The sequence below is a fragment of the Triticum dicoccoides genome, chromosome 3B (genome assembly GCF_002162155.2).
Source record: "Triticum dicoccoides isolate Atlit2015 ecotype Zavitan chromosome 3B, WEW_v2.0, whole genome shotgun sequence".
Taxonomy (NCBI): domain Eukaryota; kingdom Viridiplantae; phylum Streptophyta; class Magnoliopsida; order Poales; family Poaceae; genus Triticum; species Triticum dicoccoides.
The window spans coordinates 60,023,307-60,028,855 of NC_041385.1; positions in this window are offsets into that span (position 1 = coordinate 60,023,307).

Sequence of the window (5,549 nt, forward strand, 5' to 3'; positions counted from 1 at the left end):
TCGTATGGAAGATACGATCAACATGAGAATGTTCACCGATGATGACTAGTCCGTCTCACGTGATGATCGGACACGGGCTAGTCGACTCGGATCGTGTAACACTTAGATGACTAGAGGGATGTCTAATCTAAGTGGGAGTTCATAATTTGATTAGAACTTTATTATCATGAACTTAGTCTAAAACCTTTGCAAATATGTCTTGTAGATCAATGGCCAATGCTAATGTCAACATGAACTTCAACGCGTTCCTAGAGAAAACCAAGCTGAAAGATGATGGCAGCAACTATACGGACTGGGTCCGGAACCTGAGGATCATCCTCATAGCTGCCAGGAAACAATATGTCCTAGAAGGACCGCTAGGTGACGCTCCCGTCCCAGAGAACCAAGACATTATGAATGCTTGGCAGTCTCGTGCTGATGATTACTCCCTCGTTCAGTGCGGCATGCTTTACAGCTTAGAACCCGGGCTCCAAAAGCGTTTTGAGCACCACGGAGCATATGAGATGTTCGAAGAGCTGAAACTAGTTTTTCAAGCTCATGCCCGGGTCGAGAGATATGATGTCTCCGACAAGTTCTACAGTTGTAAGATGGAGGAAAACAGTTCTGTCAGTGAGCACATCCTGAAGATGTCTGGGTTGCACAACCGTATGACCCAGCTGAACATTAACCTCCCAAATGAGGCAGTCATTGACAGAATCCTCCAGTCGCTCCCACCAAGCTACAAGAGCTTTGTGATGAACTACAACATGTAGGGGATGGAAAAGACCATTCCTGAAGTGTTCTCGATGCTGAAGTCAGCAGAGGCTGAAATCAAGAAAGAACATCAAGTGTTGATGGTCAGTAAGACCACTAAGTTCAAAAAGGGCAAGGGAAAGAAGAACTTAAAGAAGGACGGCAAAGATGTTGCCACGCCTGGTAAGCCAGTTACCGGGAAGAAGTCAAAGAATGGACCCAAGCCCGAGACTGAGTGTTTTTATTGCAAGGGGAAGGGTCACTGGAAGCGGAACTGTCCCAAATACTTAGCGGATAAGAAGGCCGGCAACACCAAAGGTATATTTGATATACATGTGATTGATGTGTACCTTACCAGTACTCGTAGTAACTCCTGGGTATTTGATACCGGTGCCGTTGCTCATATTTGTAACTCACAGCAGGAGCTGCAAAATAAACGGAGACTGGCGAAGGACGAGGTGACGATGCGCGTCGGGAATGGTTCCAGAGTCGATGTGATCGCCGTCGGCACGCTGCCTCTACATTTACCTACGGGATTAGTTTTGAACCTTAATAATTGTTATTTAGTGCCAAGTTTGAGCATGAACATTGTATCAGGATCTCGTTTAATACGAGATGGCTACTCATTTAAGTCTGAGAATAATGGTTGTTCGATTTATATGAGAGATATGTTTTATGGTCATGCTCCGATGGTCAATTGTTTATTCTTAATGAATCTCGAACGTAATATTACACATGTTCATAGTGTAGATGCCAAAAGATTTAAAGTTGATAACGATAGTCCCACATACTTGTGGCACTGCCGCCTTGGTCACATTGGTGTCAAGCGCATGAAGAAGCTCCATGCCGATGGACTTTTAGAGTCTCTTGATTATGAATCGTTTGACAAGTGCGAACCATGCCTTTTGGGCAAAATGACCAAGACTCCGTTCTCCGGAACAATGGAGCGAGCAACCAACTTGTTGGAAATCATACATACCGATGTGTGCGGTCCAATGAGCGTTGAGGCTCGCGGAGGATATCGTTATGTTCTCACTCTCACAGATGACTTGAGTAGATATGGGTATGTCTACTTAATGAAACACAAGTCTGAGACCTTTGAAAAGTTCAAGGAATTTCAGAATGAGGTAGAGAATCAACGTGACCGAAAGATAAAATTCTTACGATCAGATCGTGGAGGAGAATACTTAAGTCACGAATTTGGTACACACTTAAGGAAATGTGGAATCGTTTCACAGCTCACGCCTCCTGGAACACCTCAGCGAAACGGTGTGTCCGAACGTCGTAATCGCACCCTATTGGATATGGTGCGGTCTATGATGTCTCTTACCGATTTACCGCTATCATTTTGGGGATACGCTCTAGAGACAGCTACATTCACTTTAAATAGGGCACCGTCTAAATCCGTTGAGACGACACCGTATGAATTATGGTTTGGAAAGAAACCTAAGCTGTCGTTTCTAAAAGTTTTCGGATGCGATGCTTATGTCAAGAAACTTCAACCTGAAAAGCTCGAACCCAAGTCGGAAAAATGCGTATTCATAGGATACCCTAAGGAAACTGTCGGGTATACCTTCTACTTAAGGTCCAAAGGCAAGATCTTTGTTGCCAAGAACGGGTGCTTTCTGGAAAAAGAGTTTCTCTCGAAAGAAGTAAGTGGGAGGAAAGTAGAACTCGATGAAGTACTACCTCTTGAGCGAGAAAGTGGCGCAGCGCAGGAAACCGTTCCTGTGATGCCCACACCAACTGAAGAGGAAAACAATGATGATGATCAAGGTACTTCGGATCAAGTTACTGCTGAACTTCATAGGTCCACAAGGACACGTTCCGCACCAGAGTGGTACGGCAACCCTGTCCTGGAAATCATGTTGTTAGACAACAATGAACCTTTGAACTATGAAGAAGCGATGGCGGGCCCGGACTCCAACAAATGGCTTGAAGCCATGAAATCCGAGATAGAATCCATGTATGAAAACAAAGTATGGACTTTGACAGACTTGCCCGATGATCGGCGAGCGATAGAAAACAAATGGATCTTTAAGAAGAAGACGGACGCGGATGGTAATGTTACAATCTATAAGGCTCGACTTGTCGCTAAGGGTTATCGACAAGTTCAAGGGATTGACTACGACGAGACATTCTCTCCCGTAGCGAAGCTGAAGTCCATCCGAATCATGTTAGCAATTGCCGCATACTATGATTATGAGATATGGCAAATGGACGTCAAAACGGCATTCCTTAACGGGCATCTTAAGGAAGAACTGTATATGATGCAGCCGGAAGGTTTTGTCGATCCTCGGAACGCTAACAAAGTATGCAAGCTCCAGCGATCCATTTATGGACTGGTGCAAGCATCTCGGAGTTGGAACATTCGCTTTGATGAGATGATCAAAGCGTTTGGGTTTATGCAGACTTATGGAGAAGCCTGCGTTTACAAGAAAGTGAGTGGGAGCTCTGTAGCATTTCTCATATTATATGTAGATGACATACTCTTGATGGGAAATAATATAGAATTTCTGGACAGCATTAAGGCCTACTTGAATAAGTGTTTTTCAATGAAGGACCTTGGAGAAGCTGCTTATATATTAGGCATCAAGATCTATAGGGATAGATCGAGACGCCTCATAGGTCTTTCACAAAGCACATACCTTGATAAGATTTTGAAGAGGTTCAAAATGGATCAGTCCAAGAAGGGGTTCTTGCCTATGTTACAAGGTGTGAGATTGAGATCAGCTCAGTCACCGACCACGGCAAAAGATAAAGAAGAGATGAGTGTCATCCCCTATGCTTCAGCCATAGGATCTATTATGTATGCCATGCTGTGTACCAGACCCGATGTAAACCTTGCCGTAAGTTTGGTAGCTAGATACCAAAGTAATCCCGGCAAGGAACACTGGACAGCGGTCAAGAATATCCTGAAGTACCTGAAAAGGACGAAGGACATGTTTCTCGTTTATGGAAGAGACGAAGAGCTCGTCGTAAAGGGTTACGTCGACGCTAGCTTCGACTCAGATCTGGATGACTCTAAGTCACAAACCGGATACGTGTATATGTTGAATGGTGGAGCAGTAAGCTGGTGCAGCTGCAAGCAGAGCGTCGTGGCGGGATCTACGTGTGAAGCGGAGTACATGGCAGCCTCGGAGGCAGCGCATGAAGCGATTTGGGTGAAGGAGTTCATCACCGACCTAGGAGTCATACCCAATGCGTCGGGGCCGATCAAACTCTTCTGTGACAACACTGGAGCTATTGCCCTCGCCAAGGAGCCCAGGTTTCACAAGAAGACCAGGCACATCAAGCGTCGTTTCAACTCCATCCGTGAAAATGTTCAAGATGGAGACATAGAGATTTGCAAAGTGCACACGGATCTGAATGTCGCAGATCCAATGACTAAACCTCTCTCGCGTGCAAAACATGATCAACACCAGAACTCTATGGGTGTTCGATTCATCACAATGTAACTAGATTGGTGACTCTAGTGCAAGTGGGAGACTGTTGGAAATATGCCCTAGAGGCAATAATAAAAGTATTATTATATTTCAATGTTCATGATAAATGTCTTCATGCTATAACTGTATTATCCGGAAATCGTAATACACGTGTGAATACTTAGACCACAATATGTCCCTGGTGAGCCTCTAGTTGACTAGCTCGTTGTGATCAACAGATAGTCATGGTTTCCTGACTATGGACATTGGATGTCGTTGATAACGGGATCACATCATTAGGAGAATGATGTGATGGACAAGACCCAATCCTAAGCATAGCATAAAAGATCGTGTAGTTCGTTTTGCTAGAGCTTTGCTAGTGTCAAGTATCTCTTCCTTCGACCATGAGATCGTGTAACTCCCGGATACCGTAAGAGTGCCTTGGGTGTATCAAACGTCACAACGTAACTGGGTGACTATAAAGGTGCATTACAGGTATCTCCGAAAGTAGCTGTTGGGTTGACACGGATCGAGACTGGGATTTGTCACTCCGTATGACGGAGAGGTATCTCTGGGCCCACTCGGTAATGCATCATCGTATTGAGCTCAATGTGACCAAGGTGTTGGACATGGGATCATGCGTTACGGTACGAGTAAAGTGACTTGCCAGTAACGAAACTGAACAAGGTATTGGGATACCGACGATCGAGTCTCGGGCATGTAACGTACCGATTGACAAAGGGAATTGCATACAGGGTTTGATCGAATCCTCGACATCGTGGTTCATCCGATGACAACATCGAGGAGCATGTGGGAGCCATCATGGGTATCCAGATCCCGCTGATGGTTATTGACTGAGAGCGTCTCGGTCATGTCTGCATGTCTCCCGAACCCGTAGGGTCTACACACTTAAGGTTCGGTGACGCTAGGGTTATGAAGATATGTATATGCAGAAACCCGAATGTCGTTCGGAGTCCCGGATGAGATCACGGACGTCACAAGGAGTTCCGGAATGGTCCGGAGGTAAAGAATTATATATAGGAAGTGCTATTTCGGGCATCGGGACAAGTTTCGGGGTTATCGGTATTGTACCGGGACCACCGGAAGGGTCCCGGGGGTCCACCGGGTGGGGCCACCTGTCCCGGGGGGCCACATGGGCTGTAGGGGGTGCGCCTTGGCCTGCATGGGCCAAGGGCACCAGCCCCTATAGGCCCATGCGCCTAGGGTTTCCCCCTAGGAGGAGTCCTAGTGGTGGAAGGCACCCCTAGGTGCCTTGGGGGGGAGGGAAACCTCCCCTAGGCCGCCGCCCCCCCTAGTAGATCTCATCTACTAGGGCCGGCGCCCCCCCCCCCTTGGCACCCCTATATATAGTGGGGGAGAGGAGGGACTTCA